At 33.0% G+C, this 23,542-nt stretch overlaps 1 long non-coding RNA gene and 1 pseudogene across 1 annotated transcript; one reads left to right on the top strand and one right to left on the bottom strand.

The window, feature by feature from the left end:
- Positions 1 to 1,419: 1,419 nt before the first annotated feature.
- Positions 1,420 to 7,126, top strand: LOC132935266 (uncharacterized). Its single transcript, XR_009663200.1, has 9 exons — positions 1,420 to 1,589; positions 1,674 to 1,715; positions 1,986 to 2,165; positions 2,505 to 2,695; positions 3,132 to 4,387; positions 4,459 to 4,963; positions 5,035 to 5,171; positions 5,262 to 5,359; positions 5,425 to 7,126. It is a non-coding gene; the product is annotated as an uncharacterized LOC132935266 (long non-coding RNA).
- A 236-nt stretch (positions 7,127 to 7,362) lies between these two features.
- Positions 7,363 to 23,542, bottom strand: part of LOC132936094 (cholesterol 7-desaturase nvd-like) — a 42,265-nt pseudogene continuing 26,085 nt past the window's right edge.

Raw genomic sequence — 23,542 nt, 5'->3', positions numbered from 1 at the left:
TGTAAAACAAAAGAGACTATATACTTATATAAAAAAAAAAATGTACTAATAACTAACAACTATTATTTTACTAACCAAATTTATCACTATTTTATAACCAATTTATCACTATTTTATGTATCAATGTATTATAACCAATGTATCACTATTGTAAAACTATTGTAATAACTACATACTATGGAAATGTTAAAGATTTATGTTTAAGCCTTTAAACATAAAGTCTTTTTTTTAGAAAGGAGGTGTTACGCACCCACGTATTAAGTAGTCATATATTAACTGTGTACTGCGCGCCGCACGTTTCTAATAATATTTGACACTATAACTAATAAGGCAATTATTAGTATAATATAACATGCGGAGGTCGTTTCAAAAGCGTAGTAAAAACAATTGAACTATAGAAGGTATCGTCACACGTATCTTTCCTGGAAAGCCAACACCCATACGAAGGATAAGAGTCGACCAGCATACCAAATACGAGATCCGAACTCTGTCTCATGACCGAACTTAGCCACTACTACGACCACCAACTCCAAAGGACACAATCATATATATAGAAGCCCAGGACAAGAGCTCTTCAGACGGTTAGGGACATTAGATTTCTGCGTCGAGGAATATATCGACGTCGGTTGGGACGTAACATGTGAAAGGAGTTTCAGTAAACTTAAATAATTGATAAAAACATACTTAATATCTACAATGGTTCAGGAGAGATTGTCAAGCATGGCCATACTATCTATAGAAACATAAATCGCTAGCATATTAACTATTATTTTGAATTATTCTAATAATTTGCAAATATCAAATTTATTTGTTTACCATAGTATAAGAAGATGGTAATTAAATAATTAAAAATTATATACTTGTGGCTAAAAATGTTATTTCTTGTTCCTCGAAACCTAATTGCAACTTTTCAGATTATTCCGAATCGTATTAATAATATTAAAAGCTGTGAGTGTGTCAATCCCAAAACCCAGGGGGCGCATTGCTTAAGTTCTGCTTCAGGATAAAAAAATGGCTCAGTACGGCTCTGACTGCCACTTACACGAAAAACCGAAACCGATTTCACGTAATAATTCCGGAAAAGATGAAAAGCGAAGCGTTATCTCGACTACGTATCGTGCACAAAGACACAAAAAATAAAAAAGTATCACACGGAGCGTAAATTTGCTATATAAGACAAGACGATAAAACGCCCGTGTTACCTCTTAAATCGCGGGTCGTGGAGCAGGCAGTAACCTGCGTTCACGAAGTTTCGGTCTTCGGTAAAATGTAATGCCCGCCACCGACCGGCGAGAAGTACCTCCGATTGATAATCATTGTGACTTATCACTATGTATCACGAACTATGATAATAATAATTGTTATCAAATAAATAACAACATAACATTATTATTTTTTCGTTTGCCGACGTTTGAAGCACTCGCGAATTCCAATTATTTGAAATTTGAACAAAAAAATACAGACCACAGTCGTGCAGAGTTCGAATAGTTCTATTCATACATATTTTTACATAATCGCCATGCATAAGTGTATTGTTTTTAGTAAAACATCCGAAGTATCGCCTAGCCTAACTATGTTAGTTTTAATTTGTAAGTATTATTTTCTAGTTGTACTGATTATATATCTTAATAATATCGTGTCAGTCTAATTTGCTAATTTGTTCACAACTATAGATCAGTCAGTCAGGAGAGTCGTCACGGGAGAGAGTATTCAGGGTAATGTCTCACCACTATAATATTATTATTTTTTTGTTTACCTACATTTGAATCACTAGTGAATTATTTCTCAATGACTGATTGTAAACAATGCTCTCAAAACATAATCCAAACCATTTGTCTCAGATAGAAAAGTAAAATAAATTTTAGTAATTTACAGCGACATTGGTACTACTCTGAGCACGACTAATAAATCGCATCTATGTAAAATCATTTAACATAATTCATGAAATAGGTATTTATATATATTTTACAACTTGACATTTTCAGAAAATTGTGTTTCAAATGAAGGTGTCAGACGTGCTGCGCTGTGCTGCTGCGGTGGTAGACGACGATGTTGTCTCCAGAACGGAACAATGTCGGCGAGGTTAGAGCGTGACGTTGCTACTCGTTGTCGGTCGTTAGCAGACAAATAATTGCACAAATTCTCGAGACGTGCATGACGGCCATGTAAGTGTGTCCGTCAGGAGAGTTGTTACGAGAGAGAGTATACAGGGTGATGGCTCACCACTATAATATTATTATTTTTTTTGTTTACCGACATTTAAATCACTAGTGAATTATGATTATTTGAAATTTGAACATAAATACAGACTACAGTCGTACAGAGTTATATTCATACATTTTATTAAAAAATTACCATAAATAAGTGTATTCATTTTAGTATGACATCCAAACTATCGCATTGCCCAATTGCCTTCATTTTCATTTTCAGTTGTACTGATTATATTTCTTAATAATATGGGAGCAGTCTAATCAGACTAATTTGCTAATTTTTTCAAAATATAGATTAACAAAAAATGGAAAATCAGTGGATTATACTTATATTTTCAAAACTGAAATATATGATGTACCACATACAAGGAACTAGGAAGTCGATCAAATATCCTGACAATTTTTCAGACATTGACTTTTATGAAGATAATTCTACCGACTTAGATGAAGCCATACAATATTGGAGCAAATTATGAAACTTAAGGGTGAGAATATTGTTAATAGGTTTTTATTTTAAAGCTATTTTACTGTGCTTTAATCTCTCACACCTACCAGTTCACGAGACTTATTGTATAATATCAATAATTGTGTGAGTGGACATATATTTGGATATAGAAAGGCCTCAGCCTGTTTAGACAAAATAAATTGATAAATAAATAATTATTTATTAATGCCTTAATATATTCATAACTTGTTTCAGAAATAAAATACAAATAATTGCTTAGTGCTTCTGTATGAGGTTGCTTAAAAAATATTTTTGTCTTTAAGTTTGATTATAATATTATGTCATATCACTCTAATATTAAAACTAACAATACAAAATTTGATCTACTGTACTCACATTTGCATGTTGATCGTTATTCAATGAGAGAAAACAAATGATGCACTGACATATTTTTTAACAAAGTTTTAATTTTTTAGGCAATACAATTTTTCTGAGCAAGAACCCAATTTCAATAACACAGATGAGGGCCTCAACATATCTAAATTGCAAAGAAACACGTAACTAGTTTGGACTTCAGTATCTTTTCTGAAATAAAAGTATATATATAGTTGGATGACAGGTAAAAATTGAAAATTCATAGGTGTTTTCAAATACATTGGGTATAAATCAGTTCTTTTAGCATTTTGTATACACCATACAATTTTTAAATCAATTTTATTCTTTTGAGCTAACTATAGGGGATAAGACATTTTAATGGAATCACATTAAAAATATAAGTCTTCTTTGTTTACTGTCATTTTAACAAATCCCATACCTTATTGATAATAATGTTGATAATATACAGTTATCAACTGCATTTATTTTTAGAAACAAAAAATTTTTTTAGAACTCATCACTATTGATCTGATTGTTATGACAATTAAACTGTAGTTTGGGACATTGCGAGTATGTGGTAACTTGCTACAAAATAAAGTTCTATTGAAGTGTAAAATCATGTTAACATTATGAACATCTAAACTTTCATATAGATACAAACTAATAAGTTGTACAACCTAATTATTGGTACAGGTTAATATGAATTGTTTATTTTACATATAATATCACATTTATTTATAACTTATATCTTTCAGGTCCATAGTTTATGTGTAGTTGTTTAGCAGATGTCTTACACTTAACAATTGTTTTCATGCAATGGTGATTACTAGATTTCAACGTTAATAGTAAAAGTAAATCTTAATTAAAAAATACTCTGCTCAAAAATTTAAATATTTACTTTCCAAATACCTACTATTAACATTGTCTTTCATATTTTATCATCATAATGTTTTTAGAGTTTACACACATATTTTGCATATTTTGCAAGACTAAGTGAATACCAATTACCTTCAATTGCACTCTAAATCATGTTTGTGAATAAAATTATTTGCCAACGACTTATTTATAATTATAAAAAAACTTTATTTTTAAATTTTATAATAAGAGAAAAAAGTATTTAAAATCTTTATTAATTATACTATCATAATTTTCATACTTTTCATATTTATAGTTTAATTGTAATTTAAATTATTTTAGAATTCCTCACTGGTGATCTGATTGTTGTGCATAGGCGTTCCCCAGATTTTACTTCAGATGCAGCATAGATGGCTAATTTCTAGAGAAGTAAAATACATTTTAGTAATTCACAGACACATTGGTACTACTCTGAGCACGACTAATAAATTATATCCAAGAGGTAAAATGAATTTAACATAATTCATGAATTTCTGTTGTATTTATATATTTAATACAACTTGACATTTTCAGAAAATTGTGTTTCTCCAACGATGAGTTAGAAGAAAATGAACGGACAAATAAAGAATTTGCTATCGCCAACCGCAGGAAGGGGACCGTAGATATATACTCCCTGTATTGTGGTGATAACCTAACTTAACCATAACAACATAATATTATTTTATTATTCACCGACTTTTGAATCATTCGATTAGATATTTAAAATTTGAACAGAAAAACAGACTACATTCGTATAGAGTTGTAATCATATGTTTTAGAATAATATCATCATTCATAAGTGTATTCTTTTTAGTAAAACATCCAATATATCGCTTTGCCACATTACCTTCATTTTCATTTTCATTTTTAGTTGTACTGTTTATATTTCTTAATAATATAGGATCAGTCTAATATGCTAATTTGTTCACAAATATAGATTTCCAAAAAACGAAAATAGAAGGAAATAATGGCGGTAATCATTTCTACAGCAACACTGGTAGTACTGCTCTGAGCACGACTAGTAAATCTTATCTAAGAAGTAAAATTGATTTAACATTATTCATGCATTTCTGTTATGTTTATATATTTTTTATAACTTAACATTTTCAGAATATTGTGTTTTTCCGACGATGAGTTAGAAGAAAATGAACAGACGAATAAAGGATATGGAGACCTTACAGTTGATGATTTTAATTCACCCAGAAAAGCCTTAGATACTTAATAATGTCTAATTCACACACACTTATGTAAGTTTATCACTCGAGTATCCAATTTTCAATTTGTGATATTGTAACTATTGTACAAGATTTTTTGACAAACCTGGCGTCACCTTTCAGAATGGTTGGCATGAGCTGTGAAAAGATACATTATATTGAAGATGTAGCTGATAGGCTGTTAATAAATTTGGGGTGTCCTACATACGCATACATACAAAGTATGTACATTTAATTGATCATAGTAATATTAACTATCAAATTTTATTGAATATGTAAATTATAGGTTTACTGGTCGTCAAACCCGTTTCTATTCATGGAATTTACTTCTCAACAAGAAAAGACAAACTTCTTTGAAAGAAAGCTAAGCAAACACCAATTACCTTCAATTGCACTCTGAATCATCTTTTTGAATAAAACTATATGTCTCAGACTTATTTATAATTATAAGAAAACTTTATTTTTAAATTTTCTCGTTAGAGAAAAATGTATTTAAAATCTTTATTAGGTTTACTATCATAGTTTTCATACTTGTCGTATTTATAGCGTAATTGCAATTTAAAATTTAGAGATATATGACTAATGTGCTATAATTTATTGTTATACTTGTAGTAGTTTTTTGTACATACTAATTAAGAAATTTTAAGTGAGTAAGAAGAAATAAATTTGAATATAATACAAGATATGACTGTAGGCATATAAAACAATGAGAACATTTTGTTTTTATATCTATGGATATCAAAAAACTTTAAAAGTAATCTTATGATCAATATGTTGCTTTAAACTTTTTAACTTATGTTTTAATGTTTTTATTTAGATTTTATTATGATTAGAGCGCGGATTTTTATATGTTTGCATATTTGTTCTGGGTGATAGTATGATATGCTGAGTGAGCACAGAATTTGTTTCATGACCATAACGATTGGAACTGTGAACTTTTGGGCTGCATATTTCGACAACTAACTCATTTGTTTGTATTGTAAATCAATTTTGTATTGCTTTTATGCAATTGTTTCAGTTGTGGAATTTTAATTTTGAATATGTTTATTGTTGACTTGTTTCAAACTATTTACAGATATACTCAGTTTCCAACTTTTCTCCGCTCAGAATTGTTTTTCTTATACAATGATATTATATCATTGAATTCAAATTTAACACCATTCGCTATATTGACTGACTTTTAATCTACTGTACAGCAGAGCGACAGCCACTTGCCCACCTTTTAATTTAATATTATATTTTTCCTACAGGGTTGGCACTTGCCCCTAAATATTATGTCATATTGTTGTAACCACAATGTTTGCCTATGTTAATCTTCGCGAACGCTGAGTGATATTAATTATGCCACGAGAAAAACCATCAACAAATTACGAAAGACCGCTAAAAATGGAATTTTAATTTCTTGCGTTTTGTTTATCACCGTAGAAACAAATATAATATAAATAAAAATAAATATTAATTAACTAACAGGCTATAATAAATAATAACAATATGAAATATCCAGACTGACAAACCGTCACCGCTCAGAATCGTTTTTCTTATACAATGATATTTTATCATTGAATTCCAGTTAAATACAATCCATTATACATTGACCCACTTTTAACCTACTGCACAGCAGAGCGACATCCGCTTACCCACTTTTTAGTTTTTATTTTCATATAAGTAAAATAAAATTAGTTAAAATATGCTATGGAATGAATATCAAGTTCAAAAGCAATTGACAGGAAAATAAAATATAATATAATTTTATTGGTATTGTAATTTGTAATAATTGATTTTATACTAGTCAAATTGGTTTAGTAAAATTATATACTCTACAGCAGGGCTAAAATTGTGTGTAGTACGACCAGTGTTTGGGACTTCAGGACTTTGGGAGTAATGCGCTAGTAATATTGTAGCTAATTGTTTTAAAACTGATTAGATTGATTCTTTTAAATGAATACCATCTTAAGTGTTTGGAAGTTCTGACACCATTATTAGAAAATTTTGATGACAATGAGAGTATTAACATGGCTAAAAAAGGTAACACAACCTTTCAAGTGATAAATATTATATTATGTATATTTAAATATTTCCATTATATAATAATTTCTTTTTTCATTTGACAACATTTTTAAAGTGAAATTTAATATTGTAATTTTACATACTTATAATACTATATTATATAATATGTATTTAGTAATATTTTTCAGTTATGTTAAATAAAAATTAATATATTCATTTACCAATCCATTGTTTCCTTTCTGTTACTAAATTGTATACTATTGGCACTATAAAATTGTTTGTACCATTTTCTATGTGCCAAGAATGTTGGTTCTTGTTCTGAAACTAAAGGCTTTTCAATGTAACTCTCGTGGTTCCAAATGACTACATCTCTCTCGAACTGTAATAACATAAAATACATAATAATTTAGTATTCATTAGTGAAAATTATAAAACAATAGTAATTAACACTAAACCAACCATCGCAGCTTCCATAAATAAAACTATTGAAGCATACAATGACAAATACACTGGACAGTAGATACAATGTACAATTGTTTGAATCAATGGCTCGACTAATGTGACAACTTGTACCAATTTTATGGGCCCAAAACTGGTTTTAAAATTTAAAATCACTAATCCAGGACCAATCTATAAGGCAATAAAAATTTATACTTCAATATTTTAGTATTGACATTGTACATTTTTTTTCAAGCGCAAAACAAATATGTGTATTATTGAAATAAATAAACAATAAACATGTTGTGTATTATAGATGTACAAATGTAATAAACATATTAATATAATACCATAACTGGTCAGGCACGCCCGTAGATAAGCTGCTCACTGGATCCAAAATACTTTTCCCTAACCATCTTTATGATGAATTTTTAAAAATATAAGGATTCATAATTTTTATTGATTACCTACCTAATAATTAGATACTTACCTACATAATGGTTAATATATAAATTGGTTATTAATTGTTTGGAAAAATATACGTATACTGTATAAAAATAAAATATTATGATTCATAAGTTATGAAAGTCGGTTATCGTCGTTATCGACATACCACTCTGTTACATCGACGATTAGAAAATAATCTATGTACTTTGTACTATGTACTTTTGTGTCTACCTATAATCTTAATACCTCTTGCTGTATCAGTCAACTATCGACATACCACCGACTCAGTAAATTCAGTTTCATCGTTTGTCGTTGTCCGTAAATTGTTAACATGCCGAAAATAAGTAGTTCAATTTGCAACAAAATTCGAGGATGGATTTCTTCAGCAAACCAAGACACCGAAGTTTTCACTACAGACGGAAAAGTAGTATTTTGTAATCCTTGTGGAAAATCTATTTTTCGTGAGAGGAAGTCTCAGGTAGATCAACACTTAAAAACAGTTTAGTACTTATACAAATAGAAATAAATTTTGTTTATTTATTTTCTATATTTTTTATATTTTTCAATAATTGACGAAATCAAAGAAAAAATTAATTCTATTCCTGGGCCAAAAGGTGCAACACATACTACAAAATTAAATGAGCTTTCCAATAAAAATAAAGGTCTAGAAATTCTACGAAAAATAAATGCAGTACTATCAGGCGAAAACGTTCAGCTCGAAGATGTTTATCAAGACCCGAAAATAATAAGTTGCTTCAAATATGCCCCAACAACTTCGGTTGACGTCGAACGTTCGTTTTCAGTATTTAAAAATATGTTAACTGATAAACGTCATAGCTTCACTGAAGAAAAACTTGAAATGCATATGATCATTCATTTTAATAGTAAATAAAATTAAAAAAATTTAAAGAGAAATTTATATAAGTATTTAATATTTTAGTATTTAAGTAATTAATTGTTATAAGAAGTTTAATTTGTAAAATTTTAAATAAATAAAAAAAATGAATTTCATGATTTTTACTGCATATTTTTGCATATTTTCATGATTTTTACTGCATATTTTTTGCATATTTTCATGATTTTTACTGCATATTATATGGCATATTTTGATACTTTTTAGTGCATAAAAATCCGCGCTCTATTCATAACTAAACAGCCGACCCGGCGGCATGCGATAACGAGCTTTATAATCTGCATATTACATAACAATAATTCACAAAAAACATTTAATACAAATTATAACAATAACGACTGTGTGTGCGTGTGCGAGGCGGTCGGTCGGTGGGTACTCACATTGTCGCGGCGACGACAACACCAATATTATTTTTATTTTTTTTTTATTGTGACAAATGCCTCGGCAACTATGGGCCAATGGCCCATTGGCTACAAAAAAATTACTTAGTATTTATATTAATAATAGATAAGTTACATTAAATATGGTAGGTACATTATACTTATAATATATATTAAATTTCTTTATGAAGTTCAGTATCCCTTACGAATTTGAGAACGTTGGTTAGGGTATCGATGTTGAGGTTTTCAGCGAGATGGTAAGTTAGATTGAATTTTTGACGTTGTAATTCGTACTTTCTGCAGTCGGTGAGGATGTGTTTAACTGTCATGGGATCGTTGCAAGTCGGGCACATGGGTGGGTCTTCTTTCTTCATTAGGAAGGCGTGGGTTAATCCAGTGTGGCCTATTCTGAGCCTATTGATAACTACTTCTTCTTTTCTGGTGAGTGTGTTGTTTGGCCAAGGGAGAATGTGGTTTTTAATTTCATTCAATTTGGCGTTAGAAGTTTTCCATTGGTTTTGCCAGATATTGAGAATTATTTTTTTAATTATTTGTTTGATGTCGGTTATTGAATAAACTTGGCATGGGGTTTCATTTTGTGACACAGTAGCCTCTTTGGCAAGTGCATCAGCTCTTTCATTTCCTACACCAATATATTATTATAATGATCAAACATACCTACCCATATTAATGTAAAATTAATTTTGTATGGCATGGAATCATAGATATACATTAATTTTTTTTTTGCATATTTAAGGATTTTTATGAATCAATGCTTACTTTGGTAAACTAATAAAAAAATCAATAAATGTACCTTTTTCAAATCAGAAAAACTAAAACTAAAAACTAAATTATATAATATTATATACATATATCGGTAGGCATTGTTGGTTTTACCGCTAACTTAAACGAGAAAATACGAAACATGTAGTTTTTAATAACATTATCTTTACTATTGTCTAATCTCTTCGTCGTCTGTCCAATGCACCACCATACGTTTCTAACCTAAAATTGCATAATGATTTTCCCTTAAAAACCATCAATGAAGAAGCTCAATCATTTTACTTGCGCTTCCCGCACACGACTTCTATCCCACCAAAATCCTCTTATTAAAAACCTCTCCTCTCTAACCCTCCCAGGGAATCCAAGGCGCAGGCTAAAAAGGAAATGGTGTCGTGACCTAATACAATTATAAATCTTAAATATACTATGTTCATTACATGTATATATTCATTTTAATCTCAACATATTGCAAAAAAAATAAAAATAAAAATAAAAATAAAACAAAACATATATATAAATAATTCATGCTAAGTGTCGGCAGAGGGCGGCTTCTTACTCAATTTTTCATGCCATGTTTTCTCTTAGCACATAAGCTTATTGTACTTACATGTTTAGATTGTTTATATTCTAATAAATATTTAAAAAAAAAAAAAACTATTGTCTATTATGCATTGATGATTTGATTATGTCCATACACACGCACAGTTAATGATAATTTATAACACATCACACGCATGTTATATACCTACTTGATTGTACAATTTTTTACTACACTTACATTTTTACATTATTTTACAAGAATATTTTTAGTATTAAATATGTATATTCATTATCCACATAACCAGTACCTAGGTATAAAAATATAGGTACTAATATATTATGTGCCTATCTAATATCTATGCATATTATATTAATAGCCAATTGGTTTAGACTATTATTAGTGTTAATAGGTAACAACTTACGAGTTTTCAGTAATTAAGTCAGGGCAAGATGTTAAGGCTTTTAAGGTAAAGGCGGTTCTCTTAGCATTTTTCTTTATGAATGTTATTTAATTTGTTTCTGTTATCGAATTGTGTATAAATAAGGAATGTATATGGGGTCAAGTGTACAGTTATTGGTACTATTAAATTTTATCATCAGAAAATAACTTAATTATCAAATCTTTTAGCGATTACAAATATGGATAGGTACCTATTTATATCAAAAACTAGAACATGCATAGAAACACCCATGTTCGATTAATTATAACAAAGGTATTTCATTTTTAAATTATAGCGTTATTGGCACCTGTTTACCACTTAAATAAATTATTTAAACTGTGCTATTACATATTATATTGAAAGTATTCATGAATATTGAAAACTAACCACAGCATTACTCACTCAAATTAAAAATATTTCATAGGTTCTTATTTTATTAATTTTCGATGCTTAAAAATAAATATTGCTTAAGCTATACTTATAACTCAAATGAGAAAATGAGATTCATAAACGAGACTTTGGCTTTGAAAAAGTATTACTTGTTTTTAAGGTTGGTCTAGACCTTCCAATCATTGGTATTAGTTATTATCACAAACTTTTATTTTTTAAATTATCAAAATACTTAGAATGGTAATATACGTAAATTTTACGAATACGTCGTATTTATAATGTAGTTACACGATTAATATATACGAATCCCCGAACAAAAATCCGGCGAAAAAAAAGTCCGACGGAATAAAAGTTTCAAATTTAATAATTATTAAGTTAAGTCAAGATTTTGAAAAGGCAGTAATTACAGCGGCTAATAATGTTTTAAGAATTAGTTATTAGAGGGTGCTTTTACCATCTTTGCCAGAGTACATTTCGTAAGGTCCAGGAGTTAGGTTTACAAACAACGTATATTATGAATGATAACAAAATTAGTCATTTTTGTTCTATGACTGATGGTCTGGCATTCCTTCCCCTTGAACGGGTTTACCAGAAAATTTAGTTTTTAAAACAAACTATTATCCCTGTAGCGAATGAATTATTAAATTACTTCGATATCACATATAATGTAAATGGTTCGTATAAGAGAGTTGGTGCCGATATGAATATAAATTAAAGAAAAACTAAACCCGTATTCTTACCAAAAACGTGGAATATCTTTAAAGCCACTTTAAATAATAGTTTATGTTTGATTGGGAAACGGGAAATATCAGAATAGGTACATAATATTTATATATATAATGTTTTGTTACTCAATAATCGTTATCAAGTTTCTATTTGATTGATATTGCCAACTATTATCGAATTAGAATTAAGATAGAGTTCTTTATTGATATAATATGTGATTATTTTATATCTGATCGAATACGAGAAATATCAAAAAGTAGTTGACCAGTGCCGTACATCGTACCAAATACCTACGTAGTGTTACATACAATTATTATAAATTGTTGGCTGAAATATAAAGTATTCAAGTATTTCAAGAGAAAAAAGTACAATGAAACACGGTGTAACGTGGTCGGGGGAACGACCAGTTAAATATAAGATATCCAGGGAGAATCGTAGGATCCTATAGATATAAATACCGTAGCCAGGGGCAGATATGTAGATATCAGGAACTTAAATATATTTAAATTACTAGACTTAAAATTTCGAATGGGCGGAATCAATAGTTGTTTTTAAAATGTTTAACTAATTTTAAGTACTGGCGGAATCGATCATGTCTCCGTAAATCTTATACAATTTGCCTATAAAATATAATATTATAAATAATGTCTATACTGTTCGTTTACCACGTACCTACGTAGTACGTACGTAAATAATGGTTGTATAGGTATGAAAAACTATTTATTGTTATCTGCATTGGCACAACTAGGGAGGTGCAAAAGAGTCTTTAGTACTCCAGAGTTCTAATTTAGCAACCCTTGTTTTTTTAGGTCTAACATTATTATAGTGAAATACCATCAATTTTATGTTTTTAAAATACGAAATATTTAACGAAAAAAAAATTAAAACTATTTTGGTCATCATGACATAACATTGTTAATTTGTTATAAATGATTACGTAGTCTTATAATTAATGGATGATTCGCATAACGATACATATTATGAAAAAATGGATTGCTTACGATTAATATTTAACCAATAATTTACACTAGTTACAGTCACATTAAAAAGCTCTAAATAGATGGTAGGTTATGTATAACTGGTAGGTAACTCTCCAATCTCCATAAGTTTTATCGGTAAAATCATAATATTATATTTATAAAAAGAGTATTTTAGGTATACATATAAATTTAATTTTTATACTTATTATGAAGTATGTTAAAATATGTTTAAAAAAGTCTTCAAATACCTATTGACTATTATAGATTTATAACTTGTAAAATTATGTAATTTTGGTAATAGGGATTGTAGTGGGCTAACTCCCACTGCTCTGTGAGGCATTTTAAATTATGGAAACTTTAGAGGTTTAGTTGCGACTATTACAATCTATATACGAATTAACGACACGGTGTAACGTGGTCGGGGGAACGACCAGTTAAATATAAGATATCCAGGGAGAATCGTAGGATCCTATAGATATAAATACCGTAGCCAGGGGCAGATATGTAGTTATCAGGATCTTAAATATATTTAAATTACTAGGATTCCTTTTTAGTTATAATTATGTTTTATTGTCTACTAAACACTTACAAATATTAATACTCACAACTATATCAACTATGTCCTATTATACTATGTAACTGTATCGTAGTCATACGGAGTCCGGTAATCGTAGTGTGTATTGAGGTCTAAGGTGCACAGCGAACTAACTTACTAATACATTGTGTGCGTTGGCCATAGGCCTTACAATTATGTATGTGTTTTAATATTAATAATATATCGGTCGGCAGTTAATCGTATATACAGTAGAGTTCGTATTATATACATAGGTGTCATGTAACATATTTATATTTACAATTGTTACAACGGAATAATAACTTATTGCAAATATGTAAACGCATAGTTGATTATTCTAATTAGTAATTATTATTTAGATGAATTTATGAGAGCTATTGCGCTAACAATCTTAAATATTAACAATTATTATATTAGTTTTTTACTATAGAATTAGGTATTAGAATTAATTTTTATTAAAGAATTATTAAAAAAACATTTTATATACGAGTAAACAGTAAAAAAAAAATAAAAATATTTCTAAAAATTTGAAATTATAAAAGTTTTATTTTCTAAAACACAGTGATTCTAAAACTTGGAATTCTAAAACTCAGCATTCTAAAATATGATTTTCTAAAACCTGCCTCAATACCAGCTATAAAGGTACTAGCAAGGCTCGGCAAGTCAAATATTTTTTTTAACTCAGTTTAGGTAAGTTAATATGCACCAATAACAAAAAGTTAAAAGTTAAATTAACTATATCAGTTAACTCAGTTAAGTTAAAAGTTAATACACACTTTTTGTTAACTTTTTATTAAGTTAAAAAAAAGTTAATTTGTTTATACAACGCTAGCGTACTTAAATTGTTTCCAATCCAAAACTAAATTAGACCACCAGCTATACTGTATACATTATAGAGTATTTCCATATAAGTTATATTCATACATACATATAATTTTTTTACTTTAAACAATTCACGGTAAATATTATTTGAAATGAATTAGTGAAATATAATAAAATTAAAAACAAAATAAATGAACTTAATTATTACTTCTTAAAATGAAAATTTAATTCGTCATTTTCACTTTAATTAAAAAAGAAATTTAGTAAGTCAACAGTTAAGTTAATGAAAAGCCAAAAGTAATTAGTTAAGTTAAAAAGTTAAAATAAAATAAACTTTTAAACTTAACTTTAACTTTTTAAATCGTTAATGCCCAGCCTTGGGTACTAGGCGTGTACTTACCTGTTGCGCTTCCACATCCATTTTGAAAACGATAAACTTGCCGAACACCACTAGCCCGTGCTGCAGATCGAGCGTGGCCACGTGCCGGCCGCGGGAGCCATCCGCCCGCCACGCGGCCGTCCACTCGTGGACGCCTATCCACCTCCACAGCGACCGGTCGGCCTGCGCAGCGTACTGGCCACCGAGCGCCATGTGGCCGTGCAGCGCCGGCAGATGGGCCACGTCCGCTCCATTTTCCGGGATGTCTTGGATGTGCGCGTTCACGTAGTGCTCGCTGCGGCCGCGGTACGTCCACCCACGGCCTGCCGCCTCGACGTCTCTGGCCGGCCGCCACGATGGCACATCGTTCTCTGCGTGGTACCACATGAACACGAACCCGTTGGCTTCGCAACACTCCCAACTCCTCACCGACGCCGCCATCGACGACAATCCTGTGTACACATTGTAAGTTGTAACGATTCACAGATTACTGACTCGTCATTTACGTCACACTCGCTGAATTTACAGAATAGACAAGTAGTATACATTAATTGTATGTTCACAGTCTTTTTTTTTCACCGCGGTAATTTCACAACGTTCAAGTGCGGATGTCCTCCTTGAACACAATGATTTTACCGTAACAAAAATCACGGGGAGATATCACACTCGCTGTCCACCTGTTTGCCCCTCACACAAAAAATATTTACCGTATAGCATTGTACAGGGAGATTTCACATTTTTTGTCCAAGAAACCTTATTATAAAAACTGAAATAATAATTACTACGTTCACATTTTTTTTTCATTTATGTTGGATTCACTGTAATTTATCTAATTAATGAATGTCCGTATTTTTTTTTAATTTATATACTTTTAAGTTATAAGTTAATCATTTTTTTATATTCAGTTAGTAATGATCCATCGTTTAGTCAAAGTTGTGTCTTAATTTACTTTATTTTCTCAAAGTTTCATTAAATTGTTTTATAAGTTATTATTTTTTTCAAAAATGAATTTTCAAAAATCTCAAATAATTTTCAATTATTAGTTTATCGTATACGAAGTAATCCGACCGCGGTTCATCCAGAATTTTCTTTGGTTTTACAATATTTACTCAATATGTTTTGAACATACTAATTACCCTTCATTAATAATACATATAAACATCTTGGACTGAATCTGCAATGTTCAATCCATGGATCGTCCAGCTTTTCCCAATTATGAAGTATAAGTCCACAACAAAAGCATTCCACGACATCATCCACTCCTGAATATTTTAAGCTACATCCGGACAATGTATATTTATTTTGAGAAGTATTTGACGGGAATAATTTGAATGTTTTAAATCTTGATGAAAACGAAGAAAATTTTGGAAGAACCGCGGTCGGATTACTTTGTATACGATAAACTAATAATTGAAAATTATTTGAGCATTTTTGAAAATTCATTTTTGAAAAAATTGAAGAACTTATAAAACAATTTAATGAAACTTTGAGAAAATAAAGTAAATTAAGACGCAACTTTGACTAAACGACGGATCATTAGTAACTGAATATAAAAAAATGATAAGCTTATAACTTAAAAGTATATAAATTAAAAAAAAATACGGACATTCATTAATTAGATAAATTACAGTGAATCCAACATAAATGAAAAAAAAATGTGAATGTAGTAATTATTATTTCAGTTTTTATAATAAGGTTTGTTGGAAAAAAAACATTTAGTGGGTACACGGTAAATATTTTTGTGTGAGCGGCAAATAAGTGGACAACGAGTGTGAAATCTCCCCGTGATTTTTGTTACGGTAAAATCATTGTGTTTAAGGGGGACATCCTCACTTGAACGTTGTGAAATTACAGCGGTGAAAAAAAAAGACTGTGAACATACAAATGTATACTACTTAGACAGAACACAGGAACGTAGAGTACGAGCCTATTCATTATTTTCATATTTTCAGTCAGTCGAGTTAGAATCGCGAAGTAGAGACTATATCGGTCTGCGGTCATATTAAATCGTAATAAATCAATATTGCTTCAAATCATACTCCGATACTCCTGTGATCTTCGATAAACTACCCTCAACAACAGGTTTAAGGCATTGTATAATAACATAACTATTTTTGACATTTAATAAATAAATAAATTATTGTATACGTTGCTAAGTCGTATTCGATTGTGTTAGTTTATGAACGCAGGTCATAAGTTTCTAGGACCTGTAAAATATAACTTAGAAAACTATATTTTTATTAGTCCAACAACCCGGTTCTCAAGAACGGTTCGTGTAGAAAGATTAGCCAACTATATACTCATTTATTGGGCAGGATTAGGTATAAATATCGACAATCGACAGCCACTTGGTTCATATAACCAAGGAGGCGTATTGCACCATGCACGGGCAAGCGTTTTCGTTTTTCACAAGTATCACAAATCCATAGGGACCAAAAAATTCATGAAAATTTCAGAAAAAAAACCCGTTTTTTTCCAGAGCAGGGGTCGGCAATAGGCGGCCTGCGGGCCAAATCCGGCCCACAGAGGGAAAGCAACTGAACCACCAAACATTTTTTTTAACGCTGGCTTTTTGCACATAATATATATTTTTATTTATTTTTATGAAGTATTGAAAATGACGTTTTTAAAGAATAAATATCGTTAATTGGTAATGATATAACATTAATTGGTCTCCAATCTCCATCTTGAAAACACTGCGTATTAGTTGTTCTCCAAGAGCAGGTACCAAATTAAAAAAAAACTGGCTAACATTATACCTGTTTTGTTTGTTTGGTATAAGTGGACTGTATAAATGTTCTCTATAGGTTTTAACGAAATAAAATAACAACCGGTGCTTAAGTTTGCCGTGATATTTGTCGACGGACTACTATTAACAAAATCAGTTACGTATGGTATGGGGGCACAAAAAATAGTGCTGGCCAGCAAGTGGAAATAATAATAAATATCTAACACAAAATTAATACTAAAAACTTATAAGATAAAACAAACATAGGAATTTATAAATAGGTATAAAATAATTGTATATAAAACCGTGATGGCGACTGCTGGTTTTGGACGCTGAACGGGGTTGTTGAACAAGACGGTGAAGTGTTCCACGGGGTGACGGTTTCCACGGGGTGACGGTGTCGGTACGCACTACACAAAAATCTGGTATCGGTGCCACGGTCAAAAATGGATCTACTATTAGGTCGGTATTCGGTACATTCGGTATTCGATCGCGGACTTGGTCGCGTCCGTTGTTCACGGCACACACACACTACGCGGTACAGAAAAGTTGCGAGAGAGAGTATGTGTTACGGCGACTATCGGAACTCGGAAGCCCTATCAAACCGTGATTACAGTGTGTGACTACGTCGTCGTCTAAACATACTGCCCCCATTGAAGGTACCTAGTTACCTTCAAAAGTTAATGGCAAGCGACACAGTTTCACCGCTGGACGTTTTACAATTTTTCCCTCTGTGGTCCGGACGTTGGCGACTCGAACTATTTTGTCCTCTCCTGGGAAGACTTCTACCACTCGAGCCGTTTTCCATGTGAGGGGTGGATTTGGTTCCTTAATAATTACAAGGTCCCCTAGAGCCAGGTTGGTTCCAATTTTATTCCATTTGGATTTGGTTTGAATAGTATGCAAGTATTCCTGCTGCCAACTTTCCCAAAAATGTCGTTGCAGTTGTTGGACTAGTTTCCAGCGTTGGTGAAGTCCCAGCTTTGGTAAGGTTTTAATTGTATCTGGCGTCGGCATGGTAACGATTGGTTCTAAAGTTAAAAAATGTCCAGCGGTTAGTGGTTGGAGGTCGTTAGGATCTGATGACATGGAACCTAATGGACGTGAGTTTAATATTGCCTCAATTCGGTGAAAGATGGTGTTCAATTCTTCGTAGGTCAGAATTTGTTCTTTGATCGTTCAATGTAAGAGGGTCTTAGCGGATTTTACTACTGCCTCCCATAGACCACCCATATGTGGAGCAGCGGGTGGATTCAAATTCCATTTTATCTGGTGGGTCGCAAGACCTCTCTCTACTTCGTCGGACTTAATCAATTTCTGTATTACCTCCAAGTAGTTTTTCGCACCCACAAAATTAGTGCCGCAGTCACTATATATAGTTTCACAGCTACCACGTCGACTACTGAATCTATTAAAGGCTGATAGAAACAGGCACGTGGTTAGATCGCTTACAAGTTCGAGATGAACTGCTCGAGTTGCCATACAGACAAATATACACAGGTAACCTTTTGTGGCTTGAATTCGTCGTAACAAAGCGGCCTTTACCCAAAAAGGGCCTGCAAAGTCAACTCCTACCTGTGCAAACGCTTTGATACTTGCAACACGAGCTCGAGGCAACGCTCCCATCATAGGGTTCATGGGTTTTGGCTTCGCCTGAAAACAAGGGATGCACTGGTGTAGTCGTTTACGTATGACGCTACGAGCCGATAAGATCCAATAATCCTGGTGTAGAATATTCTGCGTCGTTTGTGGTCCGGGATGACAATGAATACTATGTACATAGTCGATCAATAAAATGGTTAATTGCGATTGTTTTGGGAGTAGTATCGGGTGTTTTGCCTCATACGGCAAGTCAGAGTTCTTCAAGCGTCCTCCAACGCGGATGAGATCATTGTCGAGATCCAAGTATGCGCCAAGCATGCGAAGTTTGGGTGTACAAGGCCGGTTTTGCCTAAGACAGTTCCAGTCTTCAGTGAAGTGTATATGCTGGACCCATCGTATTAACGCCTGTAACGCATCTCTCGTTTCTTGCGCACTTGGGCGATTGGTTTGGTATTGCACCCTGGGCGGCCTACCCAATCGTTGACGTAGTCGCAACCAATAAGCTGCCAAACGGAGAACCTTAGAAAGTTCGGATGACGCGTAAAGAATCACACAATTTTCGTCTAGTTGTGTAGGTGTAGCAGTTGCTAGTAAGGTAATCAACTTTTCTTCAGAATGATTTTCGACACGATCTGTATCTGACATATTTGCTTGTTGTGGCCAAGTGTCCAATGGTTGTCGAAGAAATGTCGGACCATTCCACCACAGAGGATGGTCAACAATTTCGCTGGGTGTAAGACCACGCGATGCGCAATCTACGGGGTTCTGTGCCGATGGAACGTACCTCCATATCTTTTGTGAAGTAAGTTCTTGGATTTTTGCAACCCGATTACCAACAAAAGTTTTAAGATTAGCTGATGGTGTATTGATCCAGGCAAGAGTCACCATAGAGTCGGTCCAAGCATAGTACTGGTTAATAGGTAATGATTTCAGATTAGAACGGGGATAATCGATCGTACGTGCTAATAGTAGTGCCCCACAAAGTTCAAGTCGAGGAATCGACAGTTTCTTCTCCGGAGACACTTTAGATTTCCCCATTAATAAGTGAACTTGGATCTGTGCGTTAGATGTGCGTGCTAGAAGGTAAGCAGCGGCGGCGTAGGCATTCTCCGAACTATCGCAAAATCCATGGAGTTCGTAGTTAGCATCCTCGACGGTAATCCGCCGGGCCACACATACTGAGGCAATAAAAGGCAACTCATCATGATATCTTGTCCAAGCATCCTTGGCCACTACTGGCAGATCATCATTCCAACCAATTCTTAGTGCCCATAAATACTTCATTAACCGTTTTAGGTTGGTTATTACCGGCGTCAAAAGACCTATCGGGTCATAGATGCGAGCAATCTCGGACAAAATCGCTCGTTTACTATACCTCACCGGGTTAGGTTGATACTGGTAAGCTATCGTGTCATTTTTGGGTTCCCACTTTAACTCAAGTACTTTTGTATAGTCTGATGTTGGCTCATCAAAGGTCACTGCCTCGGTTTGTCGGTGTTCGGGTGGTATAGATTCAAGCAGAGCAATGGAATTGCTAGACCATTTTCGTAGATCAAAGCCTCCTCGCTTGAACACATTAATTAAATCTTGCTGCAGTTGAAAAGCTGATTCTTCACATTTCGTTCCAGCTGCTACATCATCCACGTAAAGATCGGTATGTATTACCTTTTGAACTTCTGGATGATTTGCGGCTTCATCTGCAGCCAATTGGTGGAGGGTTCGAATGGCCAAAAAGGGCGAGGAACGCTGTCCAAACGTTACGGTTGTCATTTCAAACACTTGCACTGGATCTGTAGGCTGAAAACGATATAGAAGTCGCTGATATGCATGGTGTTCGCTAGTGATAGTGTACGGGCCGGAGTATATAATAATAATATACGAGTCCGGACACCAAACTCCCTTTTTTTACGCCACTAACACCTAGGTCTAAAAAATATAGAATGGAGGACTAGCTGGTGTGTAGTGTTGTAATAGCTCGAACTGTAGTGGTCGGGATCGCCTAGCAAATACTGTCGGCTATGTAGTGCTTGTTGTGTATTATGTGTATTTGTGTATTAATATGTGTATGTATGTGGGTATGTGTACAATAAAACAAATAATAATAAAATGGTAACACGGTTTCTGGTAATTAAGTTGCTGTATAATACGCAAATTGAAATAATAGCAGTACAAATTATATATTAAAACTCACCGTAACACAAATGTATAAAAATTATATAATAATAATAATAAATAACCGGCCCTTATGGCCAACCGAAATAATAATAATATATTGACGCAGCTATTTGAGCTGAAGCTTGTATAAAATAATATGCGGCCCTTCTGGCCAACAAATTAATAATAATAAAAAATATCTATAGCCCTTTTGGCCCAACAGTTAAATGTGTATAATAAATAAATAATAATAAAAATAATGATAAAACTCACAGTTTGTGGAGCGCAGACTAGCTAGCTGGTCCTGTGCTATAGTAGGGGTACAATACACGTAAATGACAAAAATAATAGTGTAATGATTGCCCTAATGGCTCACAATAATAAAGGGTATGGTTGTGCCGATACGGCGACATATACTCGACGATTAACGCACATACAATAAAAAATAATAAATAAGTATTGCCCTTATGGCTCACAATAATAAAGAAAAAAATAATACAATTAATACGTATATAATAAAAAATAGTTGACACACGTCGGTGTTCTCGGTAAGACGTACAAAACCGGGCAGATTCACGGCGGCCGTGCTAAATAATATTTGCATAGACGGCGCGGCGGCGTGCGATAACGTTTAATCTACATATTATATAACTCACAAAAAACATTCAATACGAAAATAAAACAATACAAATAAGGTGGTATGTGTGTGTGAGAACAGCTGTCTTCAATGACCAGTGAATAGTGATAATTAACTATATAAAAATAATATTGTTGTTATGTTGCGGCGGCAACAGATAGCGATTTGGTGAAACATTTGCCTTATATCTGCAGTGAATACTATGGAATGTAATCGGAATCGTACTAAAATCCCCGACAAGTCTTGTTGAAGTTTGGGTCCAGGAAATAGACAATCGTTTAAAGATTTTCCATTGGAAGTAACTGCAGACGCATCATACACCACCCGTACTTTTGTAGTTAAACTCTCGGGCTTAAGTACTACATGGTGTGGAGTATAGTAGGAGTGTGAAGTCATAGTCTCAGTTGAGTCAACTGGTTTCATATGACCTGCATCGAGATAGTCTCGCATGGCTACATAATACTGCTGACGGAGTTCTTCAGACTTCTCTAGTCGGATTTCGAGTTTGTGTAAATACTGCGTGGCCATCGCTCGGGACTCTCCTAGATGTGGTGGGTTTTGTATGAATGGAAGATGCACCACGTATCGACCATCTGGTTTTCTTGTAGTTGTGTCGATGTATAACTCCTCGCATTTTATGTTTTCGGGGGTCTGATGCTGGATTTTTAGTAGTTCCTCCAGGTCCCAAAAACGACGTAGTGTTGAATCAATCTCCTCCAATGCAGTTACGAATGTGTTGGCTGTCTCCATGGTTGTAGCTCCAGTGTTTCCCATAAGTGTCCATCCAAACACAGTTTCAAGCCCAACCGGCTCCGTCCCTATACCTTCTCTACGACCACTTCGAGTAACATAGGGAACGACATCAGCGCCGAGTAAAATGTCTACTGGCATTGGCTCGTCGTACCTGGGATCTGCCAACTCAAGTCCCTTTATATGCTGCCATTCGGCTTTCCATACGCGTCTTGATGGTAATAACCCTGTTATCCGAGGAACTACATAAGTATTGATGTTTATTTCAGGAGTACTGCTTCTTATGGGGCGCAGGTTTAAATTGACGTGAGACTTAATAGATGCTACCTGCACGTCAGACATTCCTCGAACCACTAAATTACATTTCTGTCGTGCTAAACCTAGTTTCCTTCCACAAACTTCCGTCATGTAACTACTTTCACTGGCACCGTCTAACAAAGCTCGAAACTCTTGGTAATCACCATTAACATCTTGAACAAGAATAGCTACGGTCGACAAAAGCACACGGCAGCGGTCAGGTCTTTCATTAGCAGCTGAAAGCATAGTCGTGTTTGCGGTCACCGGTTGCTCTTCACTCTCCGTGGTTCTTAAATGTAACAACGAATGGTGACGTCCACCACATTCTGAACACACCCTAGTATTACTACATTGAGCAATTCTATGTTCACTAAAACATAAGTAACAGCGGTTCAGCTCTTTTATGATTTGATGTCG

Source organism: Metopolophium dirhodum, chromosome 1, assembly GCF_019925205.1.
Source record: "Metopolophium dirhodum isolate CAU chromosome 1, ASM1992520v1, whole genome shotgun sequence".
Lineage (NCBI taxonomy): Eukaryota > Metazoa > Arthropoda > Insecta > Hemiptera > Aphididae > Metopolophium > Metopolophium dirhodum.
Note: the sequence above shows the minus strand (reverse complement) of the source record. Positions and strands in the feature narration are given on the sequence as shown.